Source organism: Sturnus vulgaris, chromosome 10 (genome assembly GCF_052056855.1).
Source record: "Sturnus vulgaris isolate bStuVul1 chromosome 10, bStuVul1.hap1, whole genome shotgun sequence".
Taxonomy (NCBI): Eukaryota; Metazoa; Chordata; class Aves; order Passeriformes; family Sturnidae; genus Sturnus; species Sturnus vulgaris.
Window position 1 is genome coordinate 17,713,907 of NC_142252.1, and position 21,316 is coordinate 17,735,222.

The window sequence follows — 21,316 nt, forward strand, 5'->3', positions numbered from 1 at the left end:
TATCCTTGACAGTGACATAATTTTGCATTTCTGTATTATAAACAAGGATAACCTTATAAAATATGAGTTTTTTCTCCAGATTCTTTATTTAATGATTTATAAAAATACACTTTTCCAACTAATTCATGCTTATCCTCATCTTTTTATAACAATTTCCTTTTCTAATTTATAAGCCCGAGTGATTATTGGCATTCATATGTTTCCTCATGGTTAACCTTTGTAAAAAATTGCCAGGCAGAAAATGATGCATCTCAATAAAAAACTCATAATATTCTATGGGGATTTTTTTTTTCCTGCTTTGTAGCACCTCAGTTAAGACCACTGAGTGGATAAAGATTGAATTCTGGAGAATAAACACAGGTATCCAGGTCTCTTGACACCAGTCACCTGGGACATTACTGTGACAACTGTAATACAAACAGTTACACACCTAGGGATGTTACCTTGGGAAAGGAACATGGGGATTCTGTTCATGGTTGTAGTCTCTCTCTCAGTTTAATAGCTTGTTTCAAAATAGTGTAACATCTACTATATGGAATGTTCTCCAGGTAGTGGCTCAAGCACCCTCGTGTAGAACTTCAGTTTCCCATGTCTTGGAGGGCAAACTGCTAAATTGGATAAAGGTTTTCTGAGAGCAGCTTTTGGTTCAGACTTTACAAGTCACATAAATCTCTGTGGGATTTTGATATGAAGTAAGCTTGTCATAACTAACGTGGTTTTTTGTGTCCAGGATTCAGTTTTGTAGTATTAGAGTTAGCTCATGTAACGCCAATTAACATGTTCCTATACTGCACTCAAATTATGAAGCAGATATTTCTGAAGGTATTCCTTGCTGTGCTGTTGGCTGGATTGTAGCCAGCTTGAATGCTGAAAACTTAACATGGATGCCTGTGGATCTTTCCTGTCCCAGCAGCAACAAGCTGTGATTATACAGGTTCCTTTTCAAAGGTCTTCCTTTCTCTCAACTCATCTAAGGAAAAAGGGAAATCAATTTAATAGCACCTTATAATTCAGTGCTTTCCTTCAATTCCCCATTATTTAAGCCTGTGCCTCAATGGTAAGTGGCAGGATATTAGCCGGTATTGGTGAGTTCCTTCCTTTCTTAAGGGTGAGAGATTAAATTTGTGCCCATTGACTTTACCCCTGTACCTGCTTTGTACAGGTGTCTCAGAGTGGTGGTTACTGCCTTGCACAGGCGTGTCCATGACAAAGCCCAGGGCTCCAGCCTGTCTGGGTCACTCAAATGCCTCAGGAAACAAGGCAGAGAGGCAAGACAGACACCTTGGGGAGCTGAAGAAAATTTCAGTGCCTCATCTAAAACTGATACAGCCTCCTTGGGTGACAAAGGACAAAATAGAAGAGCTCTGCCAATGTTGGCAATGAACACAGGTTTCAGGTATATCAGTGGGTAGGAGAGGGTCTCACAGATGAAGATGAAATCACTTATACTTGCTCAGCAGTGACGAGGCTGTTCATTAGTACAGCTGTAAAAGCAATTTTTGCTAACAGAGATGCATTTTATTCAGCAAAAGGGTTTTACAAAAGCATCTACCAAACAGAATAAGCAGGCAAAAACATCTTCCTTCCAACACAGTGTTTACAATAAAGTTTTTGGCTCTTCAGAAATGGTAAATTAATCACATGTCCAGCTGGTATTTATGATGGGACCTGTCTTTCCACCAGCTTTCCTTTCAACACCATCCTTCCCACCCAAACCAAGTGTTTTCACATGTTGCTAATAACACCCTGCATGTCTCTGGGCAGATCTCCCACGTAGGTGTGTCCACCAGGAATGCCAGGCTGGCTCCCAAGTGCTGCTGACCTCCCTCCCTGTCCCCACACAGGCTGGGCTGTGCACTCACTGAGGCTTCCCTCACACAGACACAGCTCTGTTGTTTGCTTCGCACTGATGGCTTGGAATAGCAATGACAAAAAAGGCTTTTGGTTGGGTTTTTTTCCTCCCCTCTTTATTTTGGCATAAATATAGTAAAATGGGTAAATTTACACTGCTCTTGGGGTGGAGATTACTTTCAAGACAAGTTATTATCATATAAGAAAAGTATATGTGAAGTCTAATGACAGGTCATGGTACCACTGATTCCACAACACTTTCACATTTCATTTCCAGCTAAGCTTTAAGAAAAGTCACAAAGGCTCAGAGTTTCAAAAACCTGTCGACCATTTCAACCAAGTATCTGAAGTAGCTGCAGAATAAATAAACCCATAGGAAGTGTTTAGCACTTAAGCTGTCTAAATATTAAGCTGGATACTCAAAATTTGAGAGGGTGCATGCATATATTTATTATTTTTTTTAAAATCCCCTCATGGCCTAGTATTCTAGATGTAGGGTGCAATAATCTACCATGGAGGGATAACTGGGGACTCTGCAGACAAAAAAAAAATAGCCGTGAACATGACAGATGATGTTCCAACAGCCATATGAGGGAAACAAACATATGGTTGCTCTGTCTGAAGTTCCTTCAATCTTTTATGTCTTCAAAGTGTAGCAAAACATTGGCTGATTAACATAATTAAGGCATTTTACAAATGATTCCTAATTGTTTTTACAAATGTAAATGGAGATGCTGACGTGAAGTTTTTTGCTGTGCATGATGAATACTGAGTTCTCATTTTACTGAGTACTGTAATCAAATTTAGAACAAATGTTATATAAGTGCCTAAGTAATCCTAATCCTAATCCCTTTTCTGCTGTCTCACTTTCTCCATCTAGGCCTGCTGCAGCTGTAAATCTACAAATCTCCCATATTTTGTAATTTCCTCACATATTTTTATTTTTGTTTTCCCAATCTCCTGCCTTTCTGAAAGGAGACATTTTTAGTTGCTAATGGTTCTGATGAAATGAAAAGTTTGGTTTTTAGCCTTCTGCCAGTTTTCTTACAGTACTGCTTGATCACAGGAAATGTACAAACTGATGCTATTGCTACAAGATGTTAAACCTCACCCTGGTGAAACAAATCTAGAGGTCTTCAAACATTTTTTACTCTGTCCTTAGTTGAATATCTGTTGTTTTCACTGTTTTATTAATATCAGTAGAGGTTGGCTGAGGCTATGTCAACAATGCATAATTCAAAGTAGCTGGAAGATATCAAAGATAGCTATAAACAAACTAGTTGGTAATAAATCAGTTTTAGCATTGGAACACTGAATTCCCTGTGAGCAACCTGACCTTGTTTCTGATTTTACCCTAGGATTTGTGCCACTGCTATAATCTGAAATTATTTCACTGGCTCAATGAAAAACAGCCAGGAGGGACAGCATCCAGTGCAGATTTAAATGCTGGACTCAGAAAAACAAGAGAGACTCTCCCAGTGATTGTGTTTTGTGATATATTTCCACGAGATGTTTTGGAATTTATTTACGAAGTTAATAAAAAAAATTAAAATAATCCACATATTAATTAAACAATTTTGTAATAATTCTATTTTAAAATCATTTTTATTAAACTGTATTTCTTACTTGGAATTTTTCTAAGAGTACACAATAGCAAAAATAAGTATTACAGATGAGTGGTTCACAGTATATAATTTATCCGGTTAATTTAATTTCTTTGTATTTGTCTACAAATTGCTTATAATTTTATGTAATTAATTCATTATGTGAACCTAATTGCAAAAATAACTCTGAGATCGTCCAGCTGAGAAAAAATAGCAGGCTTTTCATTGACTTGAGTGGGAACAATGCTGGGTACCAGGAGGTTTATCCCTACTCTGTAGACCTTACTGAAGTTATTCTTTGGGAGTACACATCTGACATGTTATTCCTTCTACTTCTTTCTTCCTAAAACAAAAGTAATTTTTAAGCAGAGAAAATTCACATTTATAAATTGGTGAATAAGACCCAAATATTCTCTGATTTTATTTTATATATATATTTTTAATATCATAGTGCCCATGAATCTATTTGTTAAAATATATCTGGAAGAAACCATTAGATGATTAGCCATAGAAAGGAAAATAGTCTTCCATGTTTTTTAAGTTACTGTATTTCCTTCTCCTCTGCTTATCCTCATTTTCGCTTGTTCCAAAAAAATATCATCCCAACTGACATCAGTTGGGACTTAAGCAATTGTTTTCTAGAAAATAAATGGGCAGCACTTTTCTGGTCCCACACTCCTGCCCAAGACCTGCTGCACCAGCCAATCCTGGTCATCAGCTGCTCCTAAAAATCAATCATAAAAGCTCAATATTCCCCAAAGCATTAAGTTTTTCTGAACCTCTAACCTAGATCTTCCTCACCAATAGGTAAATTTTTTTTGTTCTTATCCTGGCCGAAATATGAAGTGTAATACTGAGTAATACCTGTGTATTCTATGAAAATAATCCTATTTCTTCAACCTGAAGATCATCCAGTTTCCTTACATTTTCTCATAAAGTCTGTTGTTCTTTTTGTTGCTCTCATCTGAACATTATCCTAGCCACTTCTTTTCCAAATTTACAAGTACCAAACAGAGCTGATACTTTAACTGAGGGCTTATCTGTGCTGCACGCAATGGAAAAATAATTTCACTTATCTCACATGTATTTGTATAAGCCATAACAAGAAATGGTTGTTTTTTTCCCCCTATAGATATTATGCTTTTGACTACTGGCAAATGTATGCTCTGTTACATTTGAAACTTTTTTTCTGGCAGACCAAATCAATCACTTTATATCTGATGTTCATGCAATTCATTATTCTTAAATAATTGCTATTTTTTTAAAATTACCATTTTTATTTTAGCACCACTCAGACTATTTATTTACTTTACCAAGATTTTTTTAAATTTACCTTTTCTTCTGTAAAGTGCCTCCCATCTTGGTATTATCTGCAAATAAAATAACACAGTACTCCCTAATCCCAGTGCTTAATGAAAATACTGATTAGTATTGGACCAAGAACAGATTCTCATAAGAACCACTCTTCAATTTACACACTGAAAATGGATTTGACCAGCACTAGCTCTTATTATTAACATTGAGTTATACTTAGACAGCAGATAGATTCCAGTGCACTCAACTTGCCTGGCTGCTGTGGAGCCTTTCTTGAGCCAAACAGGATTCTGGGTTAGTCAAAGAATTCATTACAGAGCCAGAGATGGCTAAAAAACACTGTAAGTGAACTGCATCCGCCCTTTGGAGGAATGCCACCCGAAAGTACCTGAAAGTGATACAAAGTGCATTGTCCAACTTGTACATTTTTAATGATATTCTCCAAGGAAAATGTGTGTGGTGCCAGCTGAGCTTGCCCTTCTACATTTTGCCAAAAAGATACTGCAGGTGACCCAGAAAGTACTGCAGGGAAGAGCTGAGGTTGGATCATCTACATCACTGCTATACATCCTTGTGTTCCTTTCTTACTTCTCATTTTCTTGCAACTCTAGCTCTGGTGCTGGGCTCATGGCAGATCTTGGCTGTAAGGACACCATGAAAGCCACTCTAAAGAGACATGTTCCTGTCTATCTGTCATACATGGTCAGAACAGGGAGTATTTCTCGTTGTGTTTTGGGAGAAAGAACAGCGAAATTGAGAGACTTGTGGATATATTCAAAATTTATCGATGCCAATTCAGATGGGATTCACTTATTTTTAATATACTTCTTTTTTGTTAACTTATCCATCTTATTTGAATGCATGTGTCCTTTAGCTGAATAAGGAACTGGGGATTTGCCTGTGTGAGGGCACACATAAATTAAAGAAACAAGCATCTTCTTTTAATAGAAAAGACTTGCTCCAAGAACTATCTGTAAGGGAAGATTATTAACTTTTTTTATTTCAGATTTGAGGATCTGATTTCCATTCTGAGATTGAAGTGCACTACTAACAGTATAATTTAGATATCAGATTTACCTGTTCCCTACTGCTGCCAGCCTGTATTTGGTTTCAGGCTTCTGATGTTGACTATTAACCTATTTAAATATTCATCAAAAGCCTTCTGCCAAGGTGGATTAATTCACTATCTCGGGTCGCTGTCAAGTTGTCAATTTGTCAGATATTTTTCATTTGCCAGTGCCCTTTAGAGTGACAATAATGGCACACTTACAGCTGAGCAACAATTTTACTGTTTGTATCTCCTGCTATAGAAAAGCTCTCCAATACTTGAGTGGGTAAAGCTTGCTGTTGTGGCAGGTCTGATCCGAAAAATAGTCTTTTAACCAAAAAGTGAGAAGTGAATATGGAAAGGAGTGATGAACCTTCTTGTTTGATTTATGACAGTGAGGGCCTGTAACACCAATATGAAAGTTTCCTCTGAATCTAAAGAAACACTGTCAGTTTTTGTACAAACTTCATTTTTCATCCAGAACCATGAATAAAAGACCTTAAATGAATCATGGAAGGATTCTGGCTCTCTCCTCCAGTGATGACCAGAATTAACCCCATGTCAGCCTTTGATAGAATATGGAATAATTAACTTATTTACTGAACCAATAATTAAACATTAACTAATTATCATTAATGTAATATTTATTTAATATCACTTTATTTACATTATAATTAATACTAATGTCTTAAAAAAAACACATACAAACTAACTAGATTTCTTTTGTTTACCTCAACTTTTAGACCATCTTTCTTGGAGACAGTTTCAGAAACATTCAAGACATACTCCTGTAGCTGATGATTCATGTATTTTTCATGATGGAAATCAAGTCAGCTGCATCAAAGTGCACAAAACTTCTTTTATAGCTCAAGTACTTCCAGCTTCCAAGTGAGTATGAAAAACACAAATTAAATAAAACAAAAGCAAGGAAACTATGTTGAAATGCAAAGAGACAAATGTTTATTTTTGTATTTTGGGGGCATTTAGGAGTGCTAGTCCTCCAGGAAGCAGTCTAGGTAAGCCAGTGGAATTACAATGAAGATGTAAATGGATGGACCCTCGGGCTCCCAGACATTCCTCCCTCCCCAGGGGTTGTTTTAGGTCAGCATACCACAGTGGAAAGGGATTTTCTCTCTCTCAGGCATATCTGATGTGGAGGGTGAGCAGAATACAATCCAGTGTGACAGCAGGTCAGAGCCCAAGGGAACTTCACTGCAGCCACAAGCATCCCAGAAAAGCATCTCCAGAAAATGGTAACCCAAATATGGCCTTTTCAGGCTCAAACATCTCTAAATGCATCTCCCAGGACATGCACACAAAGAAGAAACTCAAGCTTTAGAGAGCTCTCTAGGTTGGAAACTGAATTTTTTCCCTAATTATGCAGAGGCCCTGTCTCCTGACACCCACTGACTTCCAGCAGTTTGGCTCCAAGTCTAGAGAGGGAACCAGTTTTCATTTAGTTAAACACAGTAGAAACAGAAAACCATCTAATATGTGTCTGAAAAGTCTGACAGTCCAGATTAATAGTTGTGTTAAAAAAGATGACCAAACACAAAGAGAGATCTGCACTGTTCAGCTGGGCAGATATCCTACTCCATTTGCTAGAAGCAGTTTGCATCTGGTGATTGATTTCAATGTAGTCTGCAATTCTGTTGAGCAGGTGCTGTATTAGCAAATCTATCATTAAATAAATATGACACATGTAATTCTACACATGGGGATGCTTTCACAAGGCTTTGGACGTGTTACAAATTGGTACATGGGTAGACTGTGCTGTATAAGATCAGATAGCTGAAGCTGCAGCCTGTACTGTATACATTTCCACTCTGATAGCAGTGCAGTGATGCTGCTAGGGTAAGAGAAATACGAAAAAGAAAAAAACTCCCTCAGGAGATCCCTATTTCCTGCAGAAAATGTTCTTTTTTTTCCCCACTTTTTTCAACTGAACAGCGGCGAATTGGAGCAAAGAAAGAAAGGAAATCATGTGTGGATAGGGAGAGTCAATCATTTGGGAGATCAGTTCCAACAGATCCACAGGAATGAACACGAACCTCTTTTATCACCATCATGTTCCAGTGATGCTCCTGCAGGCACTCAGCTACACAAACAAGGACTGGGCAAACCAGGAGCATTCTGGACTCAAATTAATGGGGTGCACATTTTTTTAGCACCTAAACAGAGTTCCAGAAGAAAGCTAGTATGGTCAAATAATGATTTGTGTTTGCTCGCAGTTTTTGTTCTTAATTAGTCCATAGGGCTGTGAGCTGGCTGTGCCAGCAGTGCATTTCCTGAGGGACAATTAATTCCCATCCTTCCAACACTGCCTTACGGGAAAGGTGGCTCTGAAAAACGGTAACAACACTTGACATAGACAATGCAGAATACATTTCTAAGTCACTGATGTTTTATTTGCTCCAGCAAGTAGATCTGCTACACAGAAGTGCCCTTCTGAGGTACTTCTCACATACCAGGAGGTGATTCTGGTTTCTCTCCAGGGTCCTCAATGGCCTGGTGAGTTGGGAGATTAAGACTCTGAGTCTTGACATGGTGTTGCTTTCATTACATTTCCACAATTCACTTTTTAATGCTCTCTTCAAGAGCTGTTGGTGAACTGCTAAATTAATTTTAAACATTTGTTCTGGTGGTTAATGATAGTGTAGTTTCACAGGACAGTCAAATCTATTTGTCTAAATTTCCTATTCCTACAGGCCAGGGAGTTTCACTTGGTATTCCCATACGCAGACTTCACTTGTTGGTGAAACCAGGTATTTTTAATCCTTAATTAAAAAAACCCAAACAAATTATTTACTTAATGACTTCAAATGAGAAGCAGCCTAGCTCTTCCTTATGAAGTTGTTGCAGTGTTCAATCCCATCCTTGTTAAAAATGGAGGCAAGACTTTTGATTAACCCTAATCTAATTTAAAGTATCCACTGGATTGTAGAGGCTAATACTATCACATATCTTAGTTATGTAAATATTTACAAACCACTGGCCAGTTACCACTTTACCTTTGTGTTAATCCACTAAAAACGGAGTAAGCTTTCAACAGTTTTCACTGGGAGCTTTGATCATTTTCCAGTTTGCTCCTCCAGCTGATTTGCAGACAAGCAGTGCTTTGTGGGGAATCAGAAGGCCAGAATTGGAGTGTATGAAGTATTACAAAACCAGAAAGAAAGAAGCACCTGTGAAGGCCAAACTCTTAAATGCTTGGTGTGGGAAAACAGTGTTACCTGTCCTGGCAAGACTGGGGTTGGAAGATGACTCAAACACTCATCAGGCTCACACCTGACTAATTAATCTGGTTTTTACTGCCCAGGCCAGCTTCCCCATTGAGTTTGCTGTTAGCTGGGCCATGGAGAGCACAGAGCAGGCCCAGGACTCCACCTGTTTCACATCCTGCTGTCAGTGAGCTGAGGATCCCTCCCCCTGCAGCTTCCTCACGCCTCTGTGCAGGAACTGCAAAAAGGATGTCACACCCTAAAACCAGCCCTGTCCCATTCTCCTGACACTGACAGAGGTGCAGCCTTTGCCAAGGAGGGGTGATAGGTTGCTCACACATCTCGGCAGCCCTGGGTACACCTCGGTGAATCCAGTTCCTCCTGCCACTCCCTGTGAGCTCATTAGAAACATCTTGCTGCTGGGCAGCAGCAGTTCCCAGTGGGGAGGTTTGCGGGCAGAACTGTGAGTCTGGACCTGCCTTCTCATGTCCAGGAGTGGGGCTCACTGTCCCAGTCTTGCTCCAGTGCAAACCTGAGCTTCAAAAGGGAATGGAGAAGCAATGTAATTTTTAAGGGGCAGAGAATTAAGTGGATAATTGCCTTCAGTGCATGCTCGGCTTTCTACTGTTTGCACAAATGAATCACAAACAGGCAGATTGATACGACTGGAAACCTTGGGCTACCTCTCCAGGCAAAGATAATCGTTCATCTCATGCTTAGGCAGTCAGTAAACAAACAATAGCACCTTATACTTCATTTGTCAACGTACAAGGCACGAGTTGTATTCATGTTTTATCTCTACATTCATCTAACACAATGCTGTCATGCAATTCACAGTGATTTTTTTCGAATTAGCAATAATTATACAGAGAAACACACCACTGAGTAAATTATAGAGTCACTTGCCATTTCCCCAAGCAGCACACTGCTGCTCTATACTTCAGTTTTCATGCTCATCTGCACCTGCTACAGGGAAAAACTCAACATGACACAAATTCAAAATGTAATCAAAAGCAAGCTGAACCGGTCCAGAGAAGAGTGGTCAGTATTTATAAAGCAAAAATATTACCACATTTTAAACTGGACTAATCAGCTTTATCAGCATTTCTCAGGCTACAGTTTCAGATCCTCACTACAAATATCTGAGGGATATTACATGACCTTTTTTTCAGTTTAAAGCACAGTGCCAGTCATATGTGTTTTTGTAAAAGCACTGGTGTCTGTCTGCTTGGCCCAACAATGTCCCAAGAGCTCTCTGGGAATTTCTGAGAACTCAGAAATGCCGTGGAAGGACGAACCATTCCCTGTGTGCTGCACAGACCATTGCTTAGTGCCATTCAGCATCTAAACAGAAGAGGATGACACAACATTCAGGTTTGGGGGAATGCAAAACCCAAAGAGCCTGGCAGTAAGTTTGCATTCAGTGGTCCTTCTCTGAGGGCCATTCTCGCTAGCACTGAATGATTCCTGGCAGCCTGAAAAGTTAATTGAATCTTACTGGCATCAACCAATACCTCGGAACTGAGGTAATGAATCTCTGTTTTATCATCATAGATTGTAGAAATGGGGCTGAATATTTACTCTGCAGTGCCTGAAATAACTCGGGAGTCTCTCCCAGCCATTTTTGAATGGCTTTAAACTTCCACCCATTATGCTTATAAGAAACTGCATTTGCTCAGCCTGTTCTTTATTTCTGTTCCCTGAACGCAATTTCCACTCAAATATGATCTCAGTTTCAAAGCATAAAGAGATTTTGAGCCACAGTTTCTCAAAAATCTCCATAGAGCACGTGTAAGCTGCACAATATCTGTATATTTCAGTATGTAGCCTGGAAGCCAAACACAGGTGATGGAAACAAGGACATTTTTATAGGCATGAGCTTATAATAACTTAAAACCTGAATATAGAACAGAAGGACAGAACAGCTAAAACTCTCTGATTTACACCATCTTTTTTCAACACAGCCATAAGTAAGCACAGTCAAAAATTATAGGAAAACTGAGACTGTGCCACTTATTGGCAGCCAATACACTGGGAAAATGTTTAATATTGGCTAAGGAAGAGCTCACGCGAGGATAGCAGGGATTTCTCTTTATTGACATATCTACTTCTATAAAATAGAAGTCCTGGATATATCCACACCTTGGCAGGATAGGTGCAAGGAAGAAGCTCTCTTAAAGATATCCATAAACCAGTTCTGAAAGCTGAGGTAATAGAAACATTTCTCTGTCCAGCAATATGTCTGTAAAGGACTTGGCACTGTGGAATGAGATCCACTCATTTTCTTCAAATAATTGATGATAATCCCTAAAGTGTTCTGCTCATCTGTTATTCCACCTTAGTGTCATTTCCAGGGCCTATATCTATATATTTCCTATACTGTGATGTTCCAAAATCTGTTGTATGTACATATATCAAATGCATCATATTGGATCATCAATGAGATCAGATTCCCCTCCAGTTCTACTGGAACTCAAGAGAACCAGATCCTGCTAACACAGTTACCCTGCTACCAGCAATACAGAGCTACGAGCAGGCTCCAACCCTGGACCTTTGCTTATAAGGCTCTTTATTAAATAATCACTCTGCTGAAAGGCTTTAGTAATCCCAGTCTCCTCTTACAATGGACAGTCTTACAGCCTCCCTCGCTTCTGGCCATTCCTTATTTATACCACTCAAATTACTCGGCTCATTAGTCTGCCATTATAATAGAAGTCCAGTTTAGTTTATTTACTGTTTGTTAACAGCCTTTGCATTTGCAGAAATCTGGAATGTAACAGGAGCAAGAGAGTAAAAAAATCCATCAGAGCTTTAAAGACTGTAATCATTCACATAAACAGCCAGATGACTGCAGTCATTCAGAATAAAAATAAAACCAAAACATACAGACTTCCCTAAGCAAGTAGATAGCTCTTAAAATGACTAACCAGATAAAGGAACAAGCTAGTTAAAACAGTATTGACTGAACCATGCTGCTTTTGGAAACTGATCATGGGAGAGAGCACAGAATAAAATAGAAAGATCTTCCAAGTATTCTAGCTACAATGAAACACAACAAAGCAGATTGCTTCCACTTAAGGAGGCTTCAGCTCTTACTGTTCTTCTTAAAGAGGTTGTGTCACCAGGATTTATTATTAATGTGGACATAAGCTTGACAAGACACTCAGCTTCATGTTAAGAGGCCTGAGTGCAGATTTAAGGTGCCAGTTTGGCATTATGCACAACTTCAAGTAGATGCTTAACTTCAAGCTCTGTTGTTCCCACTGCTGGTCCTAAAGAAATCATCAATTTAGATGACCTATGTTGGTATGACAGTAGGCAATTGCTTCTTAAATCCTTGCAGGTGACTTCAAAGGACACATGTTAGAGAGCTGTGTCTAGGCCGTTGGACTTGAAAATTGTAGCTTAACAAATTGTTTGAAGATGTGAGGCCAAATTTTCCACTCTGAAATTTTTACTGTGACTATTTGTACTCAGATCAGCAACAGACCAAGTTTTGTGGGGGAAAAACCAACAAGCTATCTCTAAACAACTTCAGGCAATTACAAGAATGGAGCTGGGAAAAAGAGAAGGCTGTTTGCCTCATGGTAAGAAGTTCAGGCAGCCACTGCTTTGCAAATCTCCTGGTGCAGAGGCTTGGAAAATGGAACAGGGCTCACCTAGAGGTGTAATCCTACGCCAGAGACAGCTAAAAGCAAGAGTTAAGGTTTACCATCTTCGGTGAGTGTTTAGTTTCACATTGATGGATTGTTTCAACTTGTAAACCATGATTGTTTAATGTTGCACAGAATCTCATACCATGAGCTGATGGAAATGTTTACTCCTACCTGATAACTCCTGTTACATCTCTCTTGTTACACAAGATGTTGCTTTATGGATTCTTGTGCTTAGCAGTACTTCCGATTGAATTATGTTACCAACGTGCTTTTAACAAAATGACAATGCAGCTAGGTCAGGATAAACTAAAAATAACTTCTAGAACAAACTATTGGAAAATTAATTAGTTTTGGGTCTAACCCAGTATTCACTGCACTCCATGGAAAATCATCCACTGGTAAGCACAAGGAATGGTAAACCAAGCCTTCACAAGATTCTTTATCCCTGGGCAAATTATTTCATAAATACGAGTCCAGAATAGCACCACTAAGTGCAGAGCTGAGGATAAAACCTGGCTGTATCCCTAGCAGCCCATTTCAGGCATTTGTACACCCATACTGTTTGTCAAATGAAACCAAGTTAGTTATTTTATATTTGTACTGTACATTGCCAGAGGCAAAACATAAGTTCAGTTTGCTGCTGTGTCCTTAGAGTCCTCTGCTGTATCATGAAGGCTCCTTTCCTGTTCTGGTAAAGGACAATGTCACCATGAACTGTCAGCTGTCTTGGTTTTGCTACTTTGGTTTTTGACCTCAATGTTACTTAAACTAGAAAGGAGACAGTATTAAGATATATATCCAACTAATCCAAGGAAAGATTGTGAATGACTTCCTGAGCTTTACCAAACTCTCAATCGTTGAAATTCTTCCTGAATATTCTCCTTCTATACTTGTGCCAAGCAGCCCTAGACCTCACAGCCATGGACTACTTGCCCCCAGTTTTAAGAATTTAGATGTCAGTTATGGCATTGAATTCAAGGACTGAGTTGTTGTGCCTTACTTTGGTGTAACTCTACTGGGCAAGAGCCACAGTTACTATGAACTATGAACCATGGCTATGAATCAGCAATGCTGTGCTGATCTCCATCCCCTCTCACCAAACCACTCCCCAGTTACACCAGTATGAATGAAAGGAGAACCAAACCATAAGTACCAGCACGACAGCTTAACATGCACAAAAGTTTCTAAACTTTTCAGGCATAAGTTCTTATGATATGATGAAAACTTAAAAATACTGGAGTTGTGTTCCCCAGAAATCAGTGTAAGTAGGAATTAGTAGCTCAGTAGTTAACAGAATGCAGAGTTATTCTAGAGTTGCTGACATACTCCAATTTCTTTCTTAGTCATTTCCAAGCATCAATACAAGATCTTTCTTCTAAGCATGTTAAGGCACTTCACAGGAGATATCCTTAGGCATTAAGTGAAGGGAGCAACCTGAGCCAGGAGAGAAATGCAGACCCAAATCTGTTTCACTTCTCTTCTAGGAGAAAGCTCTGACTAACAACAGTGTCCTAAGGGATGCAGCCTGACAACTGAAACAGTTATGCAGGGAATGAAGAAAGTAATTACTGGTTTACATCACACCGGGGTCAGGACATGCACTTGAGATGTGTGTTCAGGTCCTTTTTCAAAAAACGTGTTGGACCATCTCTGCATTACATAAACAGAGGAGAGATTTAGACAGATTCTCTCTCAATAGCCCACAGCCTAATGCCCACATGCCTCTAAGTACCTCTGCAATATTAGAGTAATTGTGGTTGAAATAACAATATTAGAGCAATGAAGACTTACATGGAAGCTCCAATGATTTTTACAACTTATACAATTCAGATGTTGTATTACTGAATCTATTTAGTTTTCTGTCCTTCTATCAGCTCGAGTGTTTGTGCAAATGGGACTGGTGACTGACTTCCGAATAATCAAAATGTAATTATTCCCTTACTTCACATCATGGAACTGTAACTTTTTATTTCATCAATATAAGTGTTTAAGCAGTAACATCAATGAGGGGCATCTACGTATCAGCTGAGCTGTAAGTGACCTACATCACTGGTTGATCATGCTTCTTGATTAGTGTAAGCTTTAAAGCTCATAAGCTGTATTCTGCACTAAGACAAACATTTAATAACAGTGATAATTAGCTAGTAGCTTGCAGTTTTCTAGTACTAAAGTCTACCTAAGAACTTTAAAAAAAATCTTAACTTATCTCATATATGGTATTAAGAACAAATTTTGAGCTACTCTGAAATGACATGTCTTCATACATGAGTCTTGGGTGCGATTCCTCATCAAGATGTACTGCTAACAAGGTTTATGTAATCTAAACCAAATCGCTAATTTAAAACCTTTAATAAACATTTTCTGAAGTTGATAGCTTTCTTGAATCTAACAAGCATAACCATAAAGCAATCACAGGTGAAACTATTTCTGTGTATAAATACACACATATGAACAGCTGGCCTGAATGTCTTCCAAAATAGTCAGCAGCAGATTAGGGAAAGAACCTAAGAATGAGGGACACATTCAGGGAGCCCTCTTTGTAATCTAGTGTTGGTTTCAGGCAATGTATTTGGACATTGTAGTTGATTGTGTTCTTTGGGTCAGTGATTTTGAAAATGATCTTGGCTACGTGGGAGTCAAAGCCACCTCAGGGCTTTCAGTTTCCTAAATTTCTCCACCACCACTTCCAGTGCAGCTAGCCTCTCTATTTTACTGCCACGTATTTTCTTTGCTCATGGCGAGTGTCAATCTGTCTGCAGCGGGAGGAGTGAGAATGCAGATGAAATGGGAGGAGAAAGAAACCCCAAGGCTGCAGGAGAGACTCCTTTTCTTAAAGGCAGATTGCCCTGCACGGTGTCGCTCACTTGCCTTTGCAGCCAGGGTACTGGCTGTGTGCACAAGTAGAAGGAAGTTGCTCTATGAAACAGGGTCAAGTACTAAGGGGATAGATTTTTAAAAACTATTTAAATAGCTAATGGTGCAGACAGGCAATTAGTGTGACTTTCAAATTGCGTCGTTAAATACTTGAACACACTTCATATAAAATTTAGTCTTTGTTCCTTCTAAGATCAAAATGAGGGGAGAACAGGATAACTTACAATCCAGCATGTAAGCAGCCTTTGTGCACCTTAATAAGATGCCCATGTGCAGTTTCTCAGAGAAGTGCAGTTTCTCATCTCTTCCCTGGTATTATCAGTTCTGCCTGGATTTACAGTGCTGAGCTGGAGGCTGAAGATGGGCTGGAGCTCAGCCACAACCATCCCAGCTTCCAGGAGCATGAGTGGATGGACAGGCACCTGCATGAGCCCCACCAGCCGTCCTGGGCTCAACCAGCCCCACCCCTAAATCAGATCCTTTACTCCATTCTCTGAGTGTGATTTGGAGCCACTAAGTAGAACTGTGGGTAGTAAGTATTGGTAGGCTTGTTTTGAGGCAGTTGTGTTCTTTTCCTCAATCTTTCACAGATTCAATTGATATTCCAGGTTGGACATGATGGCAATGCAAAGGTTGCCTCTAAACTGGGGGGTGGGGTATGGTAGGAGTGAGACCTTGAGGATGAGACAAGATGGGCAGTTAACACTCAGACCTACAGCACATTCAAAAATCAAAGCCTTTCTGTGATTCAGAGAAGTTTCTCTGGCTAGTTTGACTATCTGTGCCAGACACTGGCAGTTCCATGATGTGAATACCCCGTCAGAGACAATTATTTTGCTGATTTGTTCTTGTGACAGCTCAGTTATACACCAGCACTTACAGAGAGTAACAGAACAAAAAAAAAAACAACTTAGAGCATAGCCTGAAGTGCAGTGACAAGAGAGATTCATCTCAGGGGAAAATAATAAGGAAATACATTTGAGCACAGGAGCATCAGTGGGTTCAGAAAGTCACAGCAGAGCGTGGGAGGGCTGGGTGTGAAAGCAGCTGACAAACGAATGCACGGACTGCGAGATGAAGTGCTCCCCTCCGGAGGAGATGGCAGCCTTTGAAAAAGCAGCCCAAGAACCTGCTATTTGGCTTTGGCTACTCTCTCTGACTTCCACATTCATCCTTAGCACTGCTGTTGGCCTGTAGCTGGATCCTTAATCCCCACAGGTGAATTGCTCCCCTCCTTCGAGCTCTTCCAATCCGTGTCTCTGATCTGGGCTCCCCTGAGCCTGGCAGTTTTATTTCTGGTGTCTTCTGAAACAGTGAGCCTCCCCCTCCTCCCTGGGCTCCAAGGACTTCTCCTGCTCCAGCTGAGAGGTGCAAATCCCCGTGGGCATTATCATTACTGCAGGCAGGCAGGTGGAAAGATGGCAGATGAAAAGGAGCACTCTTCTACTCTCCTGCTCTAGCCTCATTTGAAAGCAGAAGCACTCTTCTGTCTCTCTCTGTGAATACCAATAAAAAAGCCTGGAGTGTGAGAATGCTGTAAATAATCAGATCAGAGATGTGTGTCTGACAGCTCCTGTGCTCCACAGGAAGGACGTGTTCTGGGTATGTGACAGACTTCTTACCTCCCTTTGAACACATCTTGGACTCTTTCTGATTTCAGCACTTGTACCCCAGCTTTCAGACAGGACTTTCAGAGGCTTAAATCGTACAGCCAGCCTCAGTCTTGACACAGCACCCAACTCACTGAGATGCCTTTGGGAACTCCAAAGTCAAGCAATATCACCCAAATGCTTTTGCCTTCAGAAATGAGTCTTGGAAATGCAAAGCAACACTGCAGGGATGACCCTGAGATGGTGATATATTCATTTCTGACTGCCCACAGGATAACTTTTCCATTGCTTTCCCAGTACAATAGCTGACTCTTCAGGTGCCCTTGACAATCCAGCATCATCCAAACATCAGCTGGATCATTACATTACCAGCTGCCAGTCAATATTTCTCCCCCATTGCAGCCACAGACCATTTTGACAGCAGCCCTCCTGCAGCAGTGAGTGGCATTGCTCTCTGCCACTATCTGAGTCTAGTTGTAAAGTTACATTTTTTCCAGAACAGTTAGAGAGCATTAGTTTAAATCCCTCTGATTTGAAAGTACAATGGCTAATCAGCTGACTGGCAAGCAAACAATGTCACCATTAGCTCTGGAAACCAAACACACTTTCAAAATAGCCAGAGTACAAGAGGAGAAAAAAAGGCAATGCCTTTTTTGACTGACGCGTGCAACAGAGGCAGGGTCCAAAAAGCTCACCCATCACTTTGGGTAGCTCCCAGCATACAATGTTTAGCCCTGTAATCAGTATTTTGGGGAGCTGGTGCAGCAGGAGCCATTCACAGGGACAACCTTTGCTGGGGTGCACAATTGACTGATCATTTGGGGCTCAAGCACAATAAAGCACTTTGCAAGGGGAGTCAGAAAACTGGCACCCACATGGAGCTGTGCCAGTGCCTAGGGCAGGCTCAGAGCTGAGCAGCCTGTCAGACCCCAGACCTGCCTGGGCTTTCAAGGATGACTGGTGTAATTTTGGCCAAAATCTTCACTTGTAGCAAAATAACTGCTATTTCAAGAGCAAGCTTCCAACTTTCCTGTTCAGGTGAAGGGAAAATAGCTCTTCATCAGAATTTAATGATGATCAGCAAATTTGAGTTTAAGGAGTGTCTTGAATTTTTCAGTTGATATATTGTCTGGCAGCTAAAATTTCTCAATTTAAACAAAATAGCCTGGAAATAATATTGCTATCTGATGTTTCCCTAAGGAATCCTGCTTCCTCAGTTCTCCATGTTTAGGCACACTTCCCATTGGCATTGCTGTGATTTCCAGGACATTTTAGTCTATCCATACTACATTCTGTATAGCTTCACATGAACCACCAAGGTAACATCAGTCCTGCTCCAAGTGTTCAGTCAGAATTGTTGAAAATTACAGACATTTCTTGCCCTCAGTTTTATGTCACAGATTTAATACAGATACAGATTAATAAGTTTTTCATAACTGTTTAGGGAAGCAATACTTAGGAGAGGACCATTTTTCACCTATCTGAGCTGGTTTAAAAAACTGATTTATATCATCCCCTCAGAGATGTAGGGTCCCAGGTCTGAAGAAATCAGCAACTTCACTTCAAGCTTTACTCCCCTTAGCACTGAGCTCTTTCTGCAGCTGGTAGTTCCCTCCTCCCTCAATAACAGAAACTCTTTTTCCATTCAGAGAGCTCAAAGAGTTAGCTGGTGGAATACACAATATAAAAGCAGTGGAAATTAGCATATGAGTGGGCTGAGAAGGGCACATACACGGTATTAAAACCTCAGAAAATTACCCAGTAGGCTTATTGCTGATTTTCAGAAGATACAAGGAAAGGGATGTTTTTTCAAATTTTTCTTTGTGGACTGGGAAATCAGATTTTTTTTCAGCAAACACTATTAAACTTCTCATTCCTATCAGCCTTCAACAAAATACCAATGATTATCTGCTCTTCACAGAGCCCCTCACAGAACAGTTTTCATATCTGTCTAGAACAATTTGCAGTGAATTTTAGGAGTGACATGAACCCTACTGTGACTGACCTTCAAAGCCAATATACAGCACAGCCTGACCAGCCTACACGGCTCCTTCTGCCCACACTATCATCACTACAGCCCTGTGGAGTCAGACAATTCTGCCATCAAATGGCATTGAACCAGAACAGAGTCCAGCCAGGTTTTGGAAGTTTCTTTCCCAAACCATAAAACCCAAAGCTTTTGATGAAACACAGCTACATCGAAGACTTCCAAAATAAAAGCACTCAGATTATCTGTAGGACTATGCTGCTCTGCAGACAAGTCTGTGACTTCAGGAATCCTACCACAAGGAATTAGCTTGTGGGGTCTCTGGCTTTCAATTAAGAAAAAATTCATGCTTTTCAGCAGAGGAAAAAAAAAAGTATTATTAATGATATGGTGTGGCAAGAATGATAGCAGTAGTGCAGGCCAAGAGCCAGAACTGCACTGCTGGATGCTGCTGCTCCTGAGCAGAGCATGGATGTAGGGAGCTGCAGGGATCTGTGGTGAGGAAATACTCAAGCTCCATCTAGTGGAAAATAAATCCCTGTAAAGTCAGATTTGGACACGTGGTTGTTGGGAGTGATATGGACTAAGGAAATAAAAAATATGGACTCGATTCTCTGGGAGGAGATGGTCTCTTTTCTCTTTCAAAGGGAGTTAGGGTGTAATCATTACTGAGAAAATAAGTTAAGGCTAGGAAGAAAGGGAAAAAAAAAACAACATGTCTACTTACTGGGACTTAAGGATTTAGGCTCCCTGCACATATATTTTACCCTCCCTTGCTCCTGCCATATCCACCTTGAGCTTCTCACATGCTCTTACTGCTGTTTACAGCCCTTCCCTGTCAGAGACCGTGTGCTGGCTGGCACAGGCTGACCATGCCAGTGTGACCAGGGAGAGTTAAGGAGAAGCTTTTGTTCATTTGTCTCCATGGTGCTGTATCAGACCGGGGCAGGAAAGCCCCCTTTGGCATGCAGTGACACAGTGTTACTTCTATGAGTAAGAAGAGTAAACTGCTTCAATGTTCTACTTGTACAAAGGGAGAAATGTGTGCGCTGGACTCACACAGATCCAGCCTACCTTGTCATTTGAAGGGGCAAAAACAGAACAGTGACCCTGCCCCTGCACCCTGGACTTATATGATGAGAAGAAATGCTAAGTTTGAGCCTGACTTGTCTCAAGATGCCTGGAGTTTCTGCTTGACTTCAGGGTTCCATTAATAGATGATGCATGTGTGTAAATCCTCCCTATGTCTCCTAAAAACCTTGATGCAGAGCTTTAGAAAAATGGAGATAAAAATTTAATACCTTAGGTTATTAAAATCTCAGCACTTCTTTTACTGCAGAAGCTTTTTGCAATATCTACTAATCCTTTTCCTCCATAAAACTCCATCTCCTATCTCACAATATACTTTTCTGTGTTACTGCTAATCTTTTAAATTTGTGCATGTTTTCAGTAGGTGGACATTAACACAAGCACTGGGAGAGCATTGCTGGATGTGCTGCCTTCAGCTGCAAAGTCAGGGTAAGACAAGTCTCCTCCTGTGCCCACCCCACCAGCACCATCAGCACCAGGGGCTGGGGCAGGAACTGCAGCAGGGGCATAAGGGGATGGAGAACGTTGTACAGGTGAGGGGAATTTTTAACTGGGCTTTCTTACCAAAACCAGGATGATACATGTGCAGAAACCAGCATCTCTTAGAAACCACCTTCTGCAAATGGTGAATGCTCTTTGCATGTTGAAACTGCTCCTTCATCTCTGCTTTGTGAAAAGGAAACAAGCAGAGGGAGAACTGTAAAGGCCAGTGCTATAAAGCCACAGGTTGTGTTGACAACACTTACAGGTCACTGTGTCAGCTTTAGTTTTGCTCAAGTCTCTACCAGCAAAGATAAAGAGAAACTTGCCATTCCTTTCCTGAGATAAACCCCACCACAGTATTTTTCCATTCAAGGATTTTTTTTAAAGAGAGAAAAAGGTAGTGTTCGAATTAAACTGTATATGCACATGGAAATTATTTTTCAAAGCTTTGTGGCAGGCCAAATACAAAGCACAAGTTCTAAGTGAGATCCTTCTCCCAGAACATTGTTTGTTTATTAACATAGAGACCCTCTGATGTATTTTCCTGTACTTTTATTTTAAATGAAAGTAAAATGCTTG

General features: G+C 40.3%; 1 protein-coding gene across 5 annotated transcripts in view; it reads right to left on the reverse strand.

Moving 5' to 3' along the window:
- LOC148222690 (uncharacterized) overlaps positions 1-21,316 on the reverse strand; it is a 178,792-nt gene that overhangs the window by 1,936 nt on the left and 155,540 nt on the right. The window lies entirely within an intron of this gene.